The 22,382-nt window shown below is 55.9% G+C and overlaps 1 protein-coding gene across 1 annotated transcript in view; it reads left to right on the top strand.

Moving 5' to 3' along the window:
* The first annotated feature begins 994 nt into the window (after positions 1 to 994).
* The window catches only part of RASGEF1A (RasGEF domain family member 1A), an 84,110-nt gene continuing 62,722 nt past the window's right edge, over positions 995 to 22,382 (top strand). Inside the window, exon 1 of the mRNA XM_039257760.1 lies at positions 995 to 1,043. The gene's annotated coding sequence lies outside the window, so the exon portion shown is untranslated. The remainder of the gene's footprint in view (positions 1,044 to 22,382) is intronic.

Here is a 22,382-nt window from a genome sequence, read left to right as displayed (position 1 = left end):
AGAGTGGCCCCCAGCATACAACAAGCACTCAGTAAACATGAACTGAATGAATAACAAAGATCCTTAGCCTCTCCAAGGGGTGCTATAGAGTACTTCATCTTTCTTCCACCAAACCCCTTTATTGTGTGGGCTTCCCCACCCTAGACCGGTTCCACATTCTCTTGAGTCTGCGCTGCCTGTAAGGGTCCTGACCCCTGAGGTTGTTGCCAAGGAAGGAGGATGCCTGTTGAGAGAACACGAAGCTTCTCTGGAAGCTGTATCTGAATCTCTCATCTTCCTCATAGTGGTTTTGGAGATATGGGGACTCCGGAATCTCTCAGGGTGGTTCTTGAGCCTTCCTTTGCATGCCTAATCCTGCAGGGTCATTTCACTTGCCCGACCATCAGTTTACTCATCTGTGCAATGCGAACAAAACCAACACCAACCTTATAGGGTGGTTGTGATGATTAAAGGGAATAATCAAAGGGACCAGGATTTGCCCATGGAAGTGGTTTCAGAAGCCAAAATTTTGGCATCTCTAGGGAGTCCCTAAAGCTTCTTTTACACGAGGGGGCCACCTCACCTTTGGGGTTGTTTGTTGAATTATCCTTTCAAAACTGAAGGCTGGCTCGCCCTCTCCCCGGGCTCTCTCTACGCCCCTCATCTCCGACCCCGCCCTGCGCCCTGCGCCTTGCGCCCTGGACACGCGCTTTACCTCTCCTTCCACCTTCGTTCTGCACTTCCCTCTCCACCCGCCCTCCCCGCACCCTAGCCCCGCGCCCGCCCGCTCCCCGCGCTCTCGCGCCCGCCCGCTCCGTGCCCGTTCCGTGCCCGCTCCGTGCCCGCTCCGTGCTCGCTCTGCGCTCGCTCGCTCGCGCTCCCCGGCGCCGGCTGCGGAGGGAGCCGCTCTGCCCGCAGCTGGCGCAGCGCGGGGGCGGCCGCGGGTGGGCGGGTGCCGCGGGCCCGGGCTCCGAGCATGAGCCGCCGCCGGCGCCGGCCGCGCGCTGCTCGGGGCCCGACTGCGGCGCGAGGGCTGCGCGAGAGCTACGCCGGCCCGGACCGAGGTAGGCAGTGGGCGCCGATCCTCTGTTACTGGATCCCTCCCTCCCTCCCGCGGGCCGTCCCCTCCGGTCGCCAGCGCGGGCGGGGCGTACGCGGGCCCCGGGTCCTGCCCTGAGCGACCGTCGCGTGGCCGGGGCACCGGCTCCCGGCGCGGGTCGTGGGACGCGCGTGGAGAAGGGCGTGCGGGAGCCCAGCGCGGAGTTGCCGAGAACTCCGCCCCGGGCTGGACAGCGCCAGGACCCCCCGGTCCCCAGCACCTGCAAGGCACCGGGAGATCTCTGCCTGGGCGTGGCGGGAGTGCACTCCGCAGGCGGGCGTGGACACGGGCTGGCAGGTCCGCTGCCCCGGGCCTGGCGTGGGGGAGGGGGCTGGGAAATCTGAGGAGCTCGGGGCTGCGCAGTTGGAAGTTTCCATTTGCTTGTCTGTATTCTGGGCCCCGCGGTGGCATCTCACGCTCTTGCTGTTTGGCGAGGAATTGGGGCGTGAGCTCAGCATTTGAAGGGAGACGACCGGGGCGCGATGCCCCTCTCTGCACCGTGGGCAAGGGTCATTTCAAGGACCGTGCTCTCTTTGCCCCAGCACCGGCCTGGGGCAAGGTGCAGCTGGTTCTAGTCGGTGTGTGTGTGTGTGTGTGTGTGTGTGTGTGTGTGTGTGTGTGAGGGGGAGGGGTCTCCTACTGTCTGGGGAGGGCATGCAGGAGGCCCTTGCCCCCTGCATCTCTAGCTGCTTCTGAGCTCTGGAGCTGGTGGGTATATTTACAGGGAGGTTGCCTGCCTCTTGGGAGCCACCTGGGGGCCGAGATGCGGTGGTGTCCGGGGCACCCTCGACCGGGGCTGGAGCTGTGAGCCCCATCTCGTTTTCACCCTCCCCACTGCTATCATTCTTCTCCCACCCTCTAGAGCAAGAGCAGGGCCCAGATGGCCACCTGCCCTAGGAGCCCAGGACATATAGGGTCAGGTTGGCATGCAGGGGAACTTTAAAGAGGCAGTGGTCTGCTCTGCCCCTCAGGGGTCCTCCATCTCCCTCTGGACACAATCTTACCCAGCGCAGCCTAGGCTTGGGTCCAGGCCCTTCCCTCCCCAATAGGAGGCCTAGAGTGCAAAGCAGCAGCTCCTGTTGTGAGCAGAGAACTAGGGAGTTGGGAGGCCTTGACTTCTGAACTGTGGACAGGCTACAGTCCACTCAGGGACTAAGTTTCCCCACCTGTAAATGGCTTCAATGATTTTTAGGGGTATTTCCCCCCTGACATCCAGGGACACTTTGCATTGGAACTTCAGGACCCCAGCCCAGAATAGGAGGAGGGGATCCAAAGTGGGAGGATGTGGAGGGCCTTGGCTCAGGGCATGTGGGTGGGTTCTGGGCTCCTCTAGCTTTTATTTGTTGTTAGGGACATGGGTCATAGTGACCAAACTCTGGGTGGTCATGGCTGGGTGGGAGGTGGCAGCAGAAGCCACAGGCCCTGCCCCTGAAAAGAGAGTGAGCAGTAGAGACCCACATGCTGACACCCTCGCAGGGCAGCCTTGTACTCTTGCACATGGCTCCTGGGTTTGGGAGCACATGCAGGTGTCCTCAGGTATTCCATGGGGGCCTGAAAACCAGCCAGCAAGTTTGTTTTTCTCTGGGAGGCATCCTTGAACTGCCAGCCTGATGGCTCCCTTCCACCTGGCAAATTGTGGAAATGGAACAGTTCACACAGAGCAGAGGGTTTTTTGGTGTAACTTAGCAACCGCAGGCAGAGGAGGAGGAGGGAGAAATGCCGGCACCACCAGCCTTAGTGCTGGGCCGTCCTGAGTGAGGCCAGTGGCTGGGGGGCCTGGCTGAGTGGGGAGGGCATTTCAGCACAAGCAGCTCCCTTAGACTGGACCACTAGTCCGTCTGATGGGTCCTCCAGAGGAGAATAGTTGGGGGCTGAGATGCTCAGATATGGCCTGAGAGCCGCCGAGTACACCTGTACATCTGCAGAATGATGGGCTGAATGGGCAGTATTGGAATAGCTTTGACTGATCATTGGTTTTTAACCACAGAACCCAGTTCTCAAGCCACATGTTTCACAGAAGCCAAATTTGTCAAATAGGCCAAGTGAAGGTGCAGGGCTTGGGGGGGCGGTGCAGTTTGAAGCCTAATCACTGTCTTCAGAAATGGGAGCACTCGCATAGGCTGGTATAGACATCTCTGCATGACCCAACCCTAGAAGAGGGGCCCTGGGCCTCCCCATCAGGGCCTGCTGGAGGCAGATCCCAGGGCCATAGTGGGAGAGAGGGCTGGAGATGCGGATCAGGGCCTGCCCAGGTGGTCATTGGTCATAACAGTGTCGTTCCCAGTCCAGAGTGCTCAGCCCCGGCTGCCCCCTGCTGGGACTCCCCCTCCCTCCCTCTTTCCCTCCTGAGGCCATCTGCTTCAGCCCTGGTCCGCTCTGGCTGTTTTTCTCTCAGAGCTTCCAAATGTTGAGCAGAAATCTGCCGCCTGTAACTCCCACCCACTCCAGACTGCCTCTCGGTTCCTTTGCCCTCGCTTGCCCACCTCCCTCCTGTGGATGAGTGTTTACTTAGCAACTTGTCTTCCAGACAGAATCTGAGGAGGAAGTAGGGTAGAAGGAAGGGGGGGCCATCATCAGGGGGTGCTGAAGGGACATCAGGCGGGGAAGCTGCTAGGCCCGTGGCCAAGGGGGGAGGGCCTGTGGCACCCACTGGTCACATGTCAGGGCCCCCTGACCTGCAGGGATCTGGGGAGGATGCCCGGCCCTCTCCTCAGAGTATATGCCCTTCTCACCTCGTTCTGGGCACAGAGCCTGGGGCTATGTGGCTGTGTGTTTATGTGGCAGAGAGTGAATGCAGGGGATGCCTGGCCTGGCACAGAGCGGGCTATGGATCCATTCAGAATGTCTCTACACTGGGGACATGGGAAGTCCCAATCTGACAGTCTTGGAGCAAGGTTTGGAAGGTCAGCAAACATCAGCCTGGCAGTGACATGGTGGGAACCACAGAAGGGAAAGCCCCGGTATGTCCTGGCCTGTTCAGAGCCTGCGAGGGACAGAGGAGCAGGGCTCATCCTGGGGAGTGGAGGGTCCTGGGATCTCACCTCTGGGGGTGGGCTTCAGAGGGGCTTGTGGCAATGTCTAGTCAACAGTATGAGTGTTCGCATCCACACGGATACCTGCCAAGGGGGTGGCGGTGTGATTGCTGCCTGTCGCTGACCCTGCCTGAGGGGGTACGGTCAGATGGCCTCGGGTGTCTGAATGCTCTCGTCTGCAGAAAGTGTTTCCTAAGAACCACATAGGTGCCTCGGAGTGTGGTTCAGGGCGACCCCCAGTCATCATGCCTGGGCAAGTTTCTCCCCACCTCACTTGTTTGGTAGGGCAGCTCCTCAGGGTCCATGCAGTGATGCCGGGACGTGGACGTAGCACAGGAGAAAAGAGGCTCTACCCCTCCTCCCATGAACCCGAATGCTGGGTCTGGGGGGACAGGCTGCGGGCTGTGCTGCCTTGGGTGGTGGGTGGCAGTGGGAGCTCAAAGCCTGCCATGGCCCTTCTGAGCAGCTGTGGGGTTCTCTGTCCTGCAGGGTGAGTTCAGGGAGCAGTGGGCAAGCACCAGCTCAAGGAGAGACTTGGATCTGGGCCTCATTGAGTCTCCCTGACTCTTCAGAGAACACCTCATTTCACCTAGGGGCCACACACTGTGAGCCCCCTGAGGCAAGAAGCCAGCCCAGAGGGCAAGGCATTAGGTGCTGGGGAGGGGGTGGGGGTGGGAGGGGGCGCACTTCGTTCCATTTGTCTAGCTCTTGTATCACTTCCTCACAGGGGAGGTGCTGCTGCCCTAGTTGACAGGTGATGGCGTCCAAGGTGATGTTACTTTCATAAAGCTTCTTCCAGCTTAAATACGACAAACTGCTCTCTGCTGTCTCCCCCTCCAGCTATTTTCCCCCTTCTCTCCTCCCCTGCGAGTAGGCTGGCTCTGAAGCCATGTTCTCTGCTTGCTCATGCCACATCCTCACCTCCCACTCACTCCCAGCCTACTGCAATCTGGCGCGCCCTCTCAGCTCTGAGAAATGGTCTTCAGGTGCCTGTGGACATCTCCGGCCCTGCCGATGTCCATTGCCCCTGCTCCCAGGCATTTGCCCCCTGGGCTCTGCAAGCCCACGCCTGGGCCTGCCTCCATGCGCGCTGGCGCCCCGCAGACCTCTCTGCAGGCTTCCCTTCCTCTCCTGGGGCCACTCACCAGTCCTGTTCCTCAGACCCAGACCTATACCCTTCTGTTTGCTCCTTGGTGCCGACCCCATTCTAACTCACATCAGCCCAGCCGGTTCTGTCAGCGTTCCAGCCCGTGCCTGCTGGACCCCTCTCAGATGAGCATTGTCATCGTGCCCCTGAACCTCATCTGTCCCAGGCTCCCCATCTGAGCCGGCGGGATGTCCAGGGCCTCCCTCTCGCCTCTGCCAGGTCCGCCCTCACATTGATGGAGCGGTCCACCAGTCTGCACCACCCACCCCAGGCCTCTCTTCCACCCTTTACCCCTGCCCACTGCTGCCTCCACAGGTCGGGCTGCCCCACTCCGCCCTGGACAGCCGCAGCGGGCTCTGTCCCTACACCACAGCCAGGTGACCTTTTCATGTTCTCTTCGTAAACATGCTCTGAACCTTCTGTTCCCAAGTAGGACTCCCTGCTCCAGCCTTCCTTGGGGGTGCCCTCTGCCTGGGTGTGCTGTGCGGGGTGCCTTGGGCCTCTGCAGCATGCTGCCCTATGTAATTGTTCATTGGTGATCTCTTGGAGTCAAGTGTACCCTTGGCCTGTTGTCTCCAGCTGGCCCCCTAGCTCTGAGATGGTGGCTGGGCTGGTGGACTCAGCAAGCCTCCCCGGGATATGTGTGAAAGCCTGTGAGCTGCTGTGTGTGATGGGGCAGGGACACACTGATGTGTCTGAGCACATGTGCATGGGGGACCCAGCCTGCACCATGTTGCTGTCCCCGCTGAGGTAGAGCAGAGGGGAGCAGACCCAAAGCTCTGGGACAGACAAGGGGTGGTCTCTGGGGAGCCAGACTGGTGCAGGAAGGAGCAGTGGGGGTAGGGCTGGGAGGCCAATCCTCTGCCTTGTTGTCACCACCACTTCCGTTTCTCCAAGTGTCTCCCTCAGACTCTACCTTGAAGAGAGAGTTCTCCCTGGATCCGGTTGCCATGGCAACACTGTTAACAAAGAGTAGCTTTGGTGGAGGAGGCTGGTTCACCCAGAAGCTGAGGGGGCTGGGAGAGGGTGTGCCTGTTCTGATGGGTTTATTAGCGGAACCAGTTTCCCCACCCTCCACCAAGGCTGCCTGAACTGCGTGGACCCCTCCCTGGACCCTCTACCTGTGGAGCTCTCTGGGCCTCTGGTACTCAGACCCTTCCCGTGTGAATTTCATCAAGTGTCTGCACTCTATCTGGGTGTGGCCTGAATCCCAGCCACAGCTGGATCACTGGGGCAGACCCAGAGAGGCTTCTGACTTGGGGTGTGGGGGGATGTGCCAGTCCCAGCACCGGACACTTTCTGGGGTGAGGATTCCGGTTTTGTTGCTGTAGAAACCCAGGCTCAGAAGCCCAAACTTTTCCTGCCTAGGACTTCCTGAAGACTGATTCTGTGTCCAAACCCCTTCCCACTGTGAACGGTGCACATTTGGGTTTTGGGTCCTCCTCTAAGGCTGTAGTCTTGATTAAATGAGGTGATGACATGCAGCACTGGGTGACAGCCTGGAGCTTCGCAGCCCTGGCTGTGGTGACTGGGGAGGGTGGGTCCTGCAGAGCTGAGGGAGAGGGATGCAGGGGGGAGGCTGGCCCGTGAACCAGCTTGGGGGTTAGGATTAGATGGAGTTTGGAAGCTCACATAGAAGGAGCTCATGGAGTCCCTAGAGGAGCCTCCGCAGCTTTTGTGATTTAATCACTCACAGCAGGCAGGAGGCTGTCAGTTATTCATTTTATTATTGTTGGAATTAGTAGTGGGTGGCCCTTGCTAGGCAGATGAAGCCTGGAGCAGAAAATCAGGACTGCCCCTGGGAGAGGCCATGTCATTTCCACCCTCTACCCCGGACAGCTAGGGCCCTTCCTGCAGGGCACCGCCACATGAAGGGGCCTCCTATTACCTACGCCCCTCCCTCCTCTGGCCTGAGAGCCCAGCTCACCTCCACGAAGGTGAGGAAGGTGAGCGTTTCTGTGAATGTTCCTGTGAGAGATCGCTAGTGGGGGTGACCTGGGAGCACCTAGTCCCCGGGTCCCTCACTGCTGGGTCAGTAAAGTGAGGTTTCTCAAGGATTTAGGAGGATGGACCGACAGTGGGCAGGGTTGGCCAGAGTTCAAGCTGCTGCTCTGGGAAAGGCCAGGGCCGCCAGATCGCTTGCAAGAATGTGTGTGTCAGGGGGTCGAGGGTGGGGCTACGCGTGGGGGCGGTGTCTAGAAGGGGAGCCACCCACAATGGTGCGTCATCACCCGGACCACGCCCCCAGCGATGCAGGGCTGACGTGATCACAGGTACTTGAAGAACCACAAGGTCAACTATCTGCAAATTGCCCATAAAAACACCTCAAGGAATATCCAAATAACACTGTGATTCAGACCTTGTTTTCTTCTTACAATGCAGTTATAATAGAAATTCATAACAAAACAACTTTACAAAGTCTAATAGTTGGGAAATGTAAAGTACATGTATAAACACACAGGGGATCCAAGAGGAAATAATAATACAAATTAGCTGATAATGAAATTCAATGATAAAAATATAATGAGGGATACTTGTGGGACAGCCATAGTGGCACTGCAAATGTGTCACTCTGGAGAGCCCACGGTCTTTGAGAAGTCCACACAGGTGCCTCGTCCTTGGCCCCGGGGATGGGAAGCAGGCCTGCCTTCGAGAGGGTTTGGAGGCAGGGAGCTGGTGGCCAGGCCTCCTGCGAACTGCAGGGGTGCCTGAGGGCGGTGCGAAATCTCCCCGCTTCTCCTTGCACTCAGGCCAGGCTGGGGCCAGGGGAGCTGCTTTGCCTGTGATCTTGCAGAGACCAGGGGTTTTAAGGTGTGCTCTCTGGCCAGGGTGGCCACCAAGGTGCAGCTCCAGGTCACTGCCTGTCACATCCCAGGAGGGGAGGATGCCAGGCAGGTGTGTGGTTGGGCTGAGATTTTGAAGAGCTGCTGTTTTGTGAGGTGATGGGGCACTATTAAGGGAGGAAAAGGAAGTGCTAGTGTGAGAAATGGCCCAAGGTCATGGGTGGAGAGAGGAAAGAAGAGGAGGCAGTGTGGTGGGGGCCAGAGTGTCTGTGCTCAGACCTTGGTATGCAGGGCACGTGCTTGGGCTCTGTGTGTGTGCGTGCATGCGTGTGCACATGTGTGTATGTACATGTGTGTGTATGTGTACACACATTCACATGCAAGCACCAGGAAGGGGTCCTTGACCAGCTCTCTGTCCCAAGGGCTCTGCTGTGTGTTTCACTAACAAGTGACTTAATTTAATGTCCTAGTTTTTTTTTTCTTTTCTTTTTTTTTTGATGCTGGCATTATTATACCAGTTTTGTTGATGACCTTCCTGTCTGGAGAGAAGGGCAGAGGCAGAATTTGAACCCAGGTCTTTCCTCTGTGCCAAGAAACACTTTAGAGAGTGGGTAATGTGCTTCCTCGGTGCTTCCTTTCATTATTCTGTGCCTCTGGATACCTCTCTTGGTGGCCAGTCCCTGAGCTGGCCCTTGCCGCCTTTCCTGCCTTTGATTGTGACCACGTCCTGCCCCATGCTCCCCAGAATGCACACACCTCAGGTCTAGCTTGGACAGGGCTCCTAGCAGGAAGCTTTGCTACTTTCTGGGGCCACTGGGATGCTCTTCCTCTGGGCTGTGGACAGCCAGGCATTTGTAACAGCAGTGGTTAGCTTCTGAGTGTGTCCTGCGTGCTGGGCGCTCTTCTAAGTGGTTTGCCTGCTTCCACTCATGTCATCCATGCCTTGGAAGGGCACGGCTTAGCTCAGCTGCCCCAGATGTAGAGCCTGAGACAGGGATTTGGATGCAAGGGGTGTAGAGGGTATGCCCTTGAGAGACACCTCTAAGGAGGTGAACAAGCAGGGCAGGAGAGGGGAGGAGGCCAGGCACAGGTGCCATTTCAGGCAGAGTCTCGCCTTAGCTTACCCCTGTGGGGGACCTCCGGAGTGTAGACTGCACCAGATTTGTACCCTCTGGAGAGGGTTGCAGATACGGGCTGTGCAGCATGCTGGGAGCCCTGGGAGACAGGTGCCCCAGGCTGATTGGACGGCCTGGCAATCTGGGTGGGCCCCAGAAGCACCACCCAGGTGGCACCATTTCCACTTCCAGGCCAGACTGCTCTTCCCACAAACCCCGCTGGTCCCTGGAGGGGGTGGGGGGGGGCTCAAGATGCAACGTTGGGTCTGGTGTGCTTTTGCCTGTGGTGTCCTGTGGCCTGGCTCTCTCAGAGCACTGGCCACCTTGCCATGAGGCCTCATCTTGCTGGGGTGTATCCACACGTGTCCGAGTCTTCTGCTCTGTGCTGCTCACTGCTGGGCCCCAGGACTGAGCACTGTGCTGGTGCATGGAGGATCTCTGTCACTTTGTCCAGGGAAGGACTGACCGTCAGTCAGCCTGGTTGTCAGTCCTGGGCCTGATGGCAAAAGGCTGAGCTGGCCGGGGATGGGAGAACCTGAGACTGAGAGCTGTCCAGAGCCCCTCAGACTTGAGAGAGGGACCTGGCCACAGGCCGGTGAGGATAGTGTAGGGTGAGGGCCCCTGGTCTGGGAGTATGGGGCCTTACTGCCCGCTCCCAGCTGTCCTGCCTGGAGCTAGTCCACACCCTGGGGTCCCCAGTCAGGCATGTCCTGCAGCAGGAGGGCCCAGGAGCCCTTCCAGGCTTCTCACAGCCCAACTCAGGGGTGGCAGCACATAGGACAGACTGGAGGGGGCTGTGGAGAGGCTGAGCAAGTGGGTAGACAGTGAGGGCCAGTGTGGGTGTGGTGGGCACAAGGATGGGTGTGGGCCTGGCCCATGAGGTACTGGTCCAGTTGCCTTGCTAGTTTGGCAGCCCACTCCACACCGGCCGGGGCCCTCTGCGGCTCCCTGCCATCTGAATCGCTTGGCCTGCCCAAACCGCTTATGGCATCCACACATGTAGCAGTGGGTTCATGGGTGGGGAGCTCCCTGAGGAGCTGAGGGCACCAGGCGCCAGGTTGGCCATGAGGATGAGGCAGAGCCCTGTCTGAACCCTGACCTCACCCCTCTGCCACCCTCCCAGGAGGATGTCTCCACCCTGCCCTTCTCCTCAGGCCTCCTGCCAGGGCAGGCCTACTTGGCAATGCCAGCAGTGGGCGCCCCCATCCATGAAGCTCTCACTGCAGGATTAGATATCCCCATGCCCACCTACTTAGGTGATGCTGGGTTGAATTAAACTGAATTGCACCTTAATTACCCCATCTTTTAGCAAGGGGTTTCCAGAGCCCAGGGCCCTGGGTAGCTCAGGGTCAGGCAGGTATCTGTGAGAGTGCTTCCATGCACGCATGCTCACCTGTCTCTGGCACATGGCTGGCAGCTCTGAGCTTCCCTGTAAGGGATGCAGCTTTCACCTAGGATCGTGAGTGCTCCCTGAGGCTCTACGGGGAATTCTGGAGGCTCTATAGCTGTGATGTTGGAGGCCCTTGTGTCCTGGCCCGAGCCCACCACCCTCATCAGGCTGCAGTCATGTGCCTTGGCCAGGAATGCTGGCTGCCCGGTTTGCCAGGCCCTGGACCATGGGAGGAGAGCAGGCTGTGGCCTCATGAGTCTGTCAGTCCCAAGGGGGCACAGCATTCTCCAGGCCCACAGGGATGGCCAGAGCAAGGTCCCTGAGTCACCCAGGAGAACCCAGTGAAGAAGACTTCTGCCTGCAAACAGGCAGGGAAAAAAATAATACATTACAGCCTCATCCAACAGACACCAGGGCTTGCGTCGGAGAATGATAATGTATGTGTCCCAGGCCTGCTTTAGACGAGGAGGGTGTGCTGGGGTTGGGAGCCTGTCTCTGCCCAGTGCCCTGTGCATTCGCGGCCAGGACAAGGCAGGTGAGGAGGCCTTGGCAGAAGAACATTGCTTCATAGGACACTGGTGCTTAATGGGTCTGTAGGCGAAATAGGACAGAGGTGGGGACTGAGGCTTAGATGAGCACAGGTCCTGGGTGCCATGAGGCAAGGTGGATGTGGAAAGGCGATGGACACAAGTGGGCTCAAGGTGGGTGTGGAATTTGTCACCTGTGTAGCAGCAAGGCTCCAAGGGGCTAAGAGCCCCGCCCCAGCCCTCCTCACCACATCACGTGACCTGTGGAGCCATGTGAAAGTCCTGCGTTGAGGTGCTGCCTGCCCTTCACCCCTTGCCTGAGAGGGACTTGGGGAAAGCCAATGTCAAACCAAAAGAATGTGGGGAGATGTCTGACCATCATCTCATCCTGAGGGCATGTGGAGAACCAGCGTGCCAGGCTCCATCCAGGTTCTGGGAGTGCAGACAGAATCCAGAAACAGGTAGGAACTGAACAGAACAGATAGTTGGGAGGTAATTGGGGGAGGTGGGAGGGAGTATGGGGGCTTCCGTTTAGAAGAGTGATTAGGGCAGCCTCACTGGAAGGGAGGGCTTGAGCCCTGGGGCCATCTAGAGGCAGGGGGCTCCTTCGAGATGGAACAGCTGGGCCCAGGCCCTGAGATGGACATGTGTCACCCTGTCCAGGAAGCCACAGAAAGCCAGAGGACACAGCCTGTGGCAGGTGGTGACTGTGGGCCAACGATGACGTGTCACTCTGGGGTGGGCCGGTGGACTTGTGGTTCTGCTGGACTCTCATGCCTCCTCTGCAGCTTAGCCACGTGCACATGTGGATGGCTCCCACAGAGGGCAGCCGACCTGCCACCCAGCTATGTCCTCAGCCCTGCGCCTGCCCAGGAGGGAGCCCAGTGGGGGTTGTAATCACAATGAATATAGAAGCAGAGAGAGACAGAGAGAGAGACAGAGGGAGGGAGAAAGAGAGAGAGAGAAAAACGGCCTGTGTGTGGCTGTGTGTGTGTGTGGGGACTCTGGAAAGGTCGCTCTGGGTCCCTGACCTGCTGGGTCCCTCACCTTTTCCACCCTTTCCCTCTCCCCCACTTTTTCTTTCCCTGGGATTCCTGCTCAGCCTCCTCATCGGGCTACCCTTCCGTCTCCTCAATTTACAAAGTTTGATGTTGTATTTATTTCACTAACATTCACAAAGTAAAAGGGGTCCTGGGGTGCCTGGGTGGCTCAGTTGGTTGAGCATCTGACTCTTGATTTCTGTTCAGGTCATGATCTCACGTTTCGTGAGCGTGGAGCCTGCTTGGGATTCTCTCTTTCCCTCTCTCTATTTAGTTATTTAAATAAATAAACATTTTTTAAAAAGTAAAAAGGGCCCATGTGGAGCATGTCTCCTTCCATCTCTGCCAGCTCCCACAGGTAGAGACCTTGTTATCCGTTTCAAGTCTCCTGCCAGCACTTCTGATCCATACGCAAGCCCGGCGCATCGTTTCTGGCTATGTTCACGGCATCAGCCCATCATGCCGTGTGCCTCATTCTGTTTCTTTTGCTTCACAGTGCATCTTGGAGCCCCATCTCAGCATGCATAGAGGGGCCTTGCTGTTTTTAACATCTGTGTGGTTCCACTAGTGGACACACAGCAGCCCTGAAAAGTGGCCATTCAGATGGTGTCCACTCTGCTTTTTTAAGCAGTACTTCACCAAGCATCCTCTCCTGCATATCACTTTGCTCCAAGTGTGAGTATATTTGTAGGATAAATCCCTCGGAATAGAGAAGAGCAGGATGAAATGGAGGTGCATTTGTAACTTTGATAGATTTTGCTAAACTGTCTTCCACAGCCACAGTAATTTAGACTTCTGTTGGAGATGTACGTAAACACCTGCTTCTCCACGCCCTTATCTTTGCCAATCTGATAGGTGAGAAGCAGTATCTAGTTGCAATGTTAGCATTTCTCTCACTGAGAAATGAATGAGATTGAGCATATTTTCAAATGTATAAGATTCACCTGAATTCTCTTTTTGAGGAACTGATGTTTGAATTATTAACATGGTATCCATGTTGGGCCAATAGTATTTTTCTTATTTGATTCATAGAAGCTTTCTATATATTAGGGAAACTGACACTTGGAGTATGAGTTGCAAATCTTCAATTTATTGTATTTTCATTTTGTTATGATTTTTACCACACAGAATCTAAAAAAATATATGTACTCAGTAATGTACATATTATGTTTGAACCTGTGAAATTAAAATTTCTATAGGTCAAAAATGTTGCCTATCAGTAATTTTCAGACTAACAAAAACTTTCGTACTGTGAAACTATAAAGAAATTCTCTCATGTGTTCCTCTAATAGGTTTTGTTTTTCAAATGTATTTGATTTATCTGGTAGGATGCCAATTTTATTATTTTTTTTTCCAGAGGGCCACTCATTTGCCTGATACCACATATTAAACAATGACCTTTTGTTCACTGGTTCGAAATATCACCTTTATTCGTATACTAATCTGCCATATGTATTTGGGGTTATTCCAAGACTTTCTTGTTTGCTTCATTGCTCTGACTATACATTCATGTGCTGATACCATGTTAAGTATAACCATCATCAGGCATTTTCAAACACACTGAAAAGTAAAGAGAATAGGATAATGTACCCCCATATTCTCATTATCCAGATTCAGCAGTTTAGATTTTACCAGCTTGCTTCATTTACTCATTTTTCCTTCCTCCTCCTTCCTTTCCACCCTCCCTCATTCTTTTCTCTTTCTCTTACTCTTTTTCCTTTGTACTGAGGTATTTCAATCAAACCCCTGACCTCTGTAATTTGCCCCTATATACTCCTGGATCTCTGAAACAAACAAGGCCATTTACAAATAGAACCATGCAGTCATTATCACAAATAACAAAACTGATAGCAATTCGTTGCTGTCATCTAATGCCCAGCACATATTCAGTTTTCCTTAATTGTTTTTAAAATGATCTTTTACAGTTAGTTTGTAAAATTAGCAACCAAATTAAATCCACATGTGGCATTTGGTGTTTATTTTTCATAAGCCTCTTTAAAAAAACTTTATTTACTTTGAGAGAGCATGCACATACACACATGCAAGTGGGTTGGGGGGACAGAGAGAGAGACTCCCAAGCAGCTCCATGCTGTCAGCACAGAGCCCGATTTGGGGCTTAATTGCACAAGCTGTGAGATCATGACCTGAGCGAAAATCAAGAGTCAACACTTAACCGACTAAGCCACTCAGGTGCCCATCATAAATTTCTTTAATCTGAAGCAGCCCTTCCTCCCCAGCCCTCCAACTGTCACCTTTCTTTCTTTCTTTCTTTCTTTCTTTTTTTTAAATGTTTTTTTATTTATTTTTGAGAGAGAGATGGAGACAGCGTGAGCAGGGGAGGGTCAGAGAGAGAAGGAGTCACAGAATCTGAAGACAGGCACCAGGCTCTGAGCTAGCTGTCAGCACAGAGCCCAACGTGGGGCTCGAACCCACGAACCGTGAGATCATTACCTGAGCCAAAGTCGGGCACTTAACTGATTGAGCCACCCAGGCGCCCCTGTCACCTTTCTTTAAGCCATTGGCTTGTTGTAGAAACTTGAGTCTGTGACTGTGGAATGTCCTATTTTCGAGACTTGTCTGTTTGCTTCCTCGCAGTGTCATTTAACAAGCTCCTCCACTCCTGGTATCTTCTCTATACTGGAATTTAGCTCAAACAACTTCATTTTATGGGCTTGCACGTTCTTTTGGCAAGAATACTTCAGGGTGCTGCCCTGTACTTTGCAGGAGTCCGTCGCGTCAGGTCTGGTTGTGGTGGGCATGAACGTGGGGGAGATGGTACCTCATCTCCCTGCATCCCTTCTGTCCTTCTGACAGTTTCAACCATTGACAACCACGACCAGAGTCAAGTATGCCATCAAGGGCTGTGCCTTGGTACCTTTCTAACTGTTCCTTACCAATGCATTTGTGAGGTTCTTCTAGAAAGAACATTCTCTCATCAACCAGGACAATTTGGTTACCCCAAAATGATTTCAGTGAAAAAGGCAGGGTAAGTGTTAGATTCTTTCCTTTCCCAACACATGGTTCACTCTGATGTTGCAATCTGTGCTTGTCTCCATAACTCAGCAGCCTCAGCCCGTCACACCCTTTTTTATCAAGTTGGTTATGCCATTTTTTTCCAGGCATAACCTTATATTTACTGTAGTATTGCTTTATCTTATGGATTGAGCAGGTCCTTGTTAGCCGAGTAGTATTTCCTGTGGTTGTCATTGCAGCTTGCCGAGTTCCTGGTTGTGACATCACAATTGGGGGCGGGGGGGGGGGTTGGGGGTGGTCAGCCCCACCTGGTTTTCTCATCAGTCCTGATAATGTTGAGGAGCCACCTTACAGCAGGTGAGGCCTTCTTCCCAGAGTGCTAGATCTTAGTGTAGCAGAGATGCCTGCACATCTGGGAGGCTGGTGAAGAGGATGTGTGCATGAGCCTCCCTGGGACATGGGGAGAAGAGCATCCCATTTGTCTTGTCCTCTCCCTGGACAATGATGTGAGCCATCTCTGCATCAGGAGAGAGGGTGGGAGGGGAAGCTGAAGGCTCTGGTTAGCCCCAGGCCTATTGCTTTCACATGGTTGAGAATATCAGGGATGTTAGACAAGTGTCATCCTCATGACATGGGAGTCCCTAGCTGAGGGAGAAGCCCTGCCTGGAGCCCTGGGGAGGCAGGGCTCACAGAGGGTACAGAGAGGAGCTGGGCGATGAAGAAGGGCCTCAGGAGCTGGTCCAGTGCAGCCCCTTGAGGCACAGACCCAGTCCTATGGGAGGGCAGGGCCTATGGGAAGTGCTTTGCAAGTGTCTGGGCTCGCGACCCTAGCTCGGCACCCTGATGCGTCCATGCTGACTTCTGGGGGTCTGAACTCTGCCCCTGAGCTGCTGTGCCTGCCTTTCGGGTCTGATAAGGGCCCCTGCAGGTGGGTTGATGCTGGGGGGCATCAAGGGCACTGAGTAGACTTCACTGGTCAGAAAAGCCCATCAGGAGCAGAATCCACTCCTGAAAGCCCTTCTTGACCCTCTCTTTCCCCGGAGGCCTTTCACAGCCTGGTATTGTTGCTTGGCAGCACCTGGCTTAAAGCAAAGATCCAACAGCAAGGGTTTAGTTGTGCATGAATTAAGGGTTCAGAGTGTTCAGTTGGCCCTCTCTCCCCTCCCTTCCCTGCAGAGTCGGTGCTCCCAGGTGGTGCTCACCCCAGGCACCCGGCAGACGTCTGTTGAATGAGTGAATCTGCAGAAGCCGCCTCCCTGATGATGCAGCGCTGAGGCCACAGAGGTGGGCTCATGGGCAGCTGCGTGGCCTGCTGAATCCACACTGTGCTGGGTGTCTGGGGGTGTGCAGTTTTGCAGGCAATGAACAAGGCAATGAGACAGGGGCCAAAACACCTGCAGGAAGCAAATTTTTGGAAGGTCCTAGGACCCCACCCCCAATCGTGGTGTGTGGGGCAGTGCTGGGCAAGGGTGCAGCAAGCCCATGGCTTCCTCGAAGGCTAGGGTGTTTCTCCCACATAGTGTGACCTTCATCTTGAGCCTCCTGCTTCCTAACACTGCCTCACCTGGCCTGGGCTCCACTTGACCCTGGGTCTGCCCCTGGCTGGGCCTGGTGGGGCACCAGGGTCTGGGTGCCATGCCTTCTTGTTGCTGCTTTCCAGGCCTTCTCCCAGCTATGATTTTAGATCATCTGTTCTTAAAGTGGGATCCAATCCTAGGACCGGCAGCATTACCATCCCCTTGGACCTTTTTTTTAGAAATGCAGATTCTCAGGCCCTTTTCCAGACCTCCTGAATCAGATACTCTAGGAGAGGCAGCTGCAGTGTGTGATTTAACAAGCACTCAGGGGATTCTGATGCCCACGAAAACCTGAGAACTGTTTCTTAAGATCAACCAGCCCAACCCAAGAGGTTCAGGCCAGTACAAGATAAGATCTCTCCTCTTGGTTCTGAAGACTTCCCAGGCTATAGCCTGTGGTTCTGAGTCCACTGAGCCCTGCTGAGTGTCAAGCCTGCTCCCAGATGCTGACCCACAAGGGTCAGCCCAGAATGTTCTGTCCATTTGGGCCCTGGATGCTCACCACGCTGGGGCCTGGTACCACAGTGCAGGGACTTTTGAGTTCAGCACAAAACAGGGGCTTTTCTGTTCATCATATTTACTTTGGTTTCTACAGAGCTGCCCAGTGGCATTCAGCTGACTCAGCCTCAGTCACAGTAGAAATCTCCCACAGACTAGGCTGACTGCACTTTTGGGATAGCCCTCAGGGGCTGTGGTCTGTGCTTTTATCTAAAACCCTCTAGGGGAGGTGAGTGATTGGCTCAGGGCCAGGATGTGGGGGAGCTCACTTCCCGGGGTACCCTGCCTGTCACTCCCACACACATTCAGCTCAGTTACTTGGGAGTCACTGGACCCGGTTACTCAGAGCACAGATGAATCAGCCTTCCCGTAACTGGCACTCAGGAACCTGGGGACTTGGAAGGGTTTCCAGGACACTGGGGGTGCTGACGTCTCTTGTTGGCATCTCTCTCCCAGCCCAGGGCAAACATCCAGGTGGAAGAGATGCTGCATTAGAGAGCGATTGTATCTGGCGGAGCTTTTCTTTAAAACTATCATTTGACAAAGAATCCCTGACTTGGGGTAAGGGAGGGGATGGGGTGGGAGGTAAGGGCATCATATTTGGGGGCTTTTTCATATGAGATTTTTTCACTTTCACAGAGCCCCTAAGATAGTGGTTTTCTCTACAGAAACACAAAGCAGGCTCAGAGAGGCTGAGAAACCCAACAAAAGCCACGCAGCAGTAAGGCTCAGAACTGGGACTCAGACCCAATCTGGCCATCCCCACTGTCCCAGTCCCTCTCATCAGGCACAGCACAAGGTAAGCCCTTCAGGAGGAAGTCTGGGGGTTCCCTCCCCATGTCCCCTCCCTCAGAAGTACAGAGAAAAACATTTAGTCCTTACATAAGTCAAATTGATGTCCTTACCATGGGATTTGCTGGAACTGTAACTTGTTCGTATGGTTTTTGAAGCTTCTGAAGGGGGACAGAGTGGACAGAATCTCTATAGCCTCCCTAGGGAAGAGAGACCGGTGCTCTGGGGATGGTGTATGGGGGCTCCTGGGCAGGGCAGCCACAGAAGCAGCTATGGCCAAAACTCCAGGAGTGGTGTCAGGGAGTCTGGGACCCCACCTGCAGCTTGGGGCACATGGCGCTGGACGTGCCTCAGGGGAGCGGCAGGTTCTGCGCCCACAGCCTGGCTGCCCTCCTTCCACTGGGCAGAGGCCCAAGGCTGTGTTGGATCTGGTGGGTGGGGGGCTGATTGTGAGGAGACAGTACCTCGTAAAGTCCAGGGAGATCACTGGGGAGACGACGCATCCAGAGACTCTGTCTATCCATGTGGCCCAGGCTGCAGTCAGTACCTGCCTTTCGCTTGCCTGGCCTGGAGCACATCAGGGAGCCCTTCACTAAGTGCCAGGGAGCACAGGGGGGACGAAACGTCCCCAGAATAGGCTGTCACCCTGCGAGCTCAGAGGGTGGCTCTTTCCTGCCCAACCCTTGTCCTCCCACTGAACCTCCAAGCTCTCACCCTCCCCAGGGTCCTGGGAGGTGTAGGGGGAGACTTCGCCCAGGAAGGGTGAGGGACAGAAGCCTTTGACCTTTCATTGTCAGGGGGACGTCCCAGGTGGGGGAGCATACAACTGATGCTGTGAAACCCCATTCTATTCATTCACTCATGTAGCTGGGCTCACTGTCCCCCCTCAGCCTTTTCCCTCACCCCTCCCTCCTGTCACCCACAGTGCTCCTTCCAGTGGTTTCTACTCTGCCATGGATGCTTTCTCACCTCTCTGTCCCTGCTCACCCTCTGTCCCACCTCTCTAGGCTTTTGCTTACCTTCTGACTGATGGTGGGCAAATATATCCCCTCCCCATCTCCAGCTAGGTCATTGCCCTGGCTCTGTACCTAAGCCCTCCCCCTGCTCCCCCCCTCCCCCCGCCCTCTGGTCCACTCCCCAGGCTGAATTCCTGGGAGCCTGTGCCCTGGGCCACTGCAGGTCCTGGGCCTGGAGCTGATGTCCTGACAAGACTCCGTGTCTCTGGGCTAAGGCCCGCCTGGGTCCTAATGAGCTCCTGCCCAGGCTGGGCCCTGCCCTGACTCTGGCTGGGCTGCAGCCTCTGCCTCTGTACTACTTCCTTTACACCCTGCAGCTGTGTCCCATCCGGGCTCCCACCTCCTGCTGGACGCCACGCCTGGACTGCGTCCCTCCTGACTTCCACCTTCCTCCCCCATCCCTGCCCCACCCCTCCCATGGGGGAACAGAATGCCAAGCCAAAGTTGAGGAAGCTCAAGCCCAGACCAGACTGACCTCTGGGGCCTCTGCTGTGAGTCAGAGGAAGAAGGAGAGGGATTGTCCGCCAGGTCCCTGCAGCCCCTCTTTCCTCCCTTGCCTGTGACCTAGAGATACTGGAGACATGCTGGTGGGCGTGCCCTCCCGCTCTGGAGGTGCAGACGTGGGCTGTGGGCACAGGGGGCTCAGATATACCCCGTGGGGGTCGACGCCTGGGGGTGCGGGTGGAGGACATCATGGTGGTGATGTCTGGGCCTCACAGTGTTCTGTTAGGGACGCTGTGGGCTTCTTGCCTGTGGCAACTCATCTAGCCCCATCAGCCCTGAGAGACAGGGCAGCTCCTGCCCCCATTTTACAGGTGAGGAAACTGAGAGATGAAGGGGGTGCAGGTGGGCCCCAGGCTGTAGTGCTGCCTGCAGAGGAGAGAGGGGTCCTGCAGGGGATGGTGGGCCCGAGTTGGAATTCACTTCAGGAGTCATGGGGCCTCTGTGGGCCTTGGGCCCTCAGTGCCCCATTCAGGGGTGCCTGTGGGGACATTATCTCAGGTGGCGGAGGCCTGTCCTCATTCCTCCTCCAGGGGCAGGGAGAGGGAAGGAAGCCTTCCTGGTCGGATGCAGTAAGAGGGTCCAGGAAAGCACACTGAGGGTGCCAGTGGGTTCTCTGCAGGCCACGGACTGTCCACTCAAACATCTAGGCCTGTTGCCAGGACTGTTGGGTTCCATTGTGGTTTCTCTATCGGTGTGGTACAAGTAGAGGCCTGGGCTCTGTGTGCATCCTGCTGTGGCCCAGAGGCCCTGTGGCCACCCCCAGCAGGTCTGGCTTCTGAGTTTGCCCAGACCACCCCAATAGAGCTGGCCTGGGGAGCAGCACCCCAGGCAATTTCTCTGGCTGCCTTTGTGGGGTGGGGTAAGGTGGCCAGACATTCCTTTCCTTTTCCTGTTCCCACAGTGCAGTGGGAGCCACCGTCTGGGCTACCAGGGTGAGGCCAGAGCCCTGGCCCCTAGCCTGGCTGGGCCCAGAATGAGCACTGTGACACTTCTAGCCTCAGTTTCCCCGTCTGTGAGGCAGACAGTCAGGCTGAAGCTCTCCCGGCTCTCCCAGGGTATGCAGAGGCTCAGTGTGCACTGCCTGGCTAGACCCCCAGAACTGTCTTCCTGAGTCCCCCAGGCCAGTTGGTCAGCTGCCTTCTCTTGCCATCCTTCTCCCTTGGCCTGCTCAGCTCTTACTGACAAGGGGCCCTGTGGCCTTTTGAGGTGGGGGGCCTCCTCAGGACAGGAGTGGTTGGGGGTGTTAGTGTGTCAGGTGGGGGCCCTGGTCAGAGATGCCTTGTGTCAGAGATGCTCCTTGCCTGGGGCTGCTGGGCTGTGTGTCTGGCGCCTGCTACTCATCTCCCTCAGATGCCCATTCGCCCAGACCCTGACTCCCCAGCGATGAGCACTTGTGCAGGCCTGGGCCCTCCTCCCTCTCCCTCATGTCCAAAGCTTGGGGGTCAGGAATCGGGGAGACCACCTTCTCCTGTGATCCCCTCCGGTGGAAAGCTTAGGAATCACGCATGCGGTAAGGGTGCCGGAATCCAGCTTTGCCACCTCCCGCCTTGCACACGCTGCTGCCTTTTCTGGGTCTCAGACGCCTCCCCTGTAAAAGGAGGTGACCTATAAGCTGTGTTCCAGGGCGAGGTGACGCTGCACATGGCAGGGGGCCTGGGTGCCCTTGTGGCCTGTCCTCCTTCCCAGCTCTCCCACCTGGAGGGGCCCGCAGGGCTCCCGGCTCCAGGCCCACACGGGCTCCACCCAACTCGGTCTCTCAGAGTCCAGGTCTGGGAGTGGGTGAGCCCTGGCCCACCTGCTGAGTGTAGGGGAGCGCCACACAGCCGTCCCAGCCCAGCCTGGCCATGACGGTCTGCGCAGCAGGTCCCCTGCAGTTGGGTGTGCTGTGGGTCACCGCAGGGTCTCTTTCTGCAGTGATTCCTGCAACAAAGCACACAGTACACGGCCTCTAGGGTAAATAGTCTGATGGAGGTGGCAGGGGTATGAGGAAGGAGAGAGAGGGAGGGAAGCCTGGAAGGGCTTCCCTAATTCACACACAGGAGGTGGCTTCTCGTGTTGCTTGGCAACCAGAGGAGAAAGTAGGAGCCCAGGCCCTGCTGATACCCCAAGCCCCGTTCTGGCTTCCAGTTCAGGAGACACGCAGCTCCAGGTTCTCCCTCCAGGGCTGTCTTCCCAGAGAAGCCAAGGGTGATGGGGCTCCCAGGAATGGCTACATGTCTACCACCACATGGTCTTGAGCCAGAAACTGGGTGTCCCCCTTCCCTCAGCACCAGGCTGTAGGGTTCTCCTGATGTGGGAGTCTGGCCTTTATTTCTACTTTGACCCTGACCAGTGTCCTGTGTCCTTGGATAGACTGTTTTACATTTCTGACCTCAGGTTTGCACTCCTATAAAATGGGCCAGTAGCACTCACAGGAGTAAATGACTAAGATGTGATGCTCAGTCCTGGGCCCATTCAGTCCTCAAGGGCACGCTGAGTGCCTGTAAGTGGGGCTCTAGGACACAGGAGGCTCCATGAAGAGCCACCTCTGCCCCCAGGAGCTTGCAGTCTAAGAGAAGGTGAGAGTGACAGGTCTTCCCAGACTGTCCTAGGCCATTGGACAGATTGGACAAAAGTGTAGCTCTGAGACTGAATCAGGACTGGGGTCAGTTCCCTAGTCACTGCATGACTGTCCTGGACATCCCTGGAGGGGTCCAAACGGGAGTGGCAAGCGGGGCAAGCCAGGTGGCAGCGGGCGGGGCAGGAAGGAGCAATGCTGAGCAGGTGTGCAGCAGAGGAGTGAGAACATCAAAGTCAGCCAAGGCAGGGGGGAGGGGAGAGAGTGCCAGCGGATGTTGGCTCCTGGGAGGGGCCTGTGGCAGGACAGTGACTTTGGGAGGGTTTTCCTGCATCTCTATGCCTGTCCCTCCC

This window comes from Hyaena hyaena, unplaced genomic scaffold (assembly GCF_003009895.1).
Source record: "Hyaena hyaena isolate Hyena2069 unplaced genomic scaffold, ASM300989v1 scaffold_631, whole genome shotgun sequence".
NCBI lineage: Eukaryota > Metazoa > Chordata > Mammalia > Carnivora > Hyaenidae > Hyaena > Hyaena hyaena.
The sequence above is the reverse complement of the archived record's forward strand: the minus strand, read 5'-3'. Positions and strand labels throughout refer to the sequence as shown.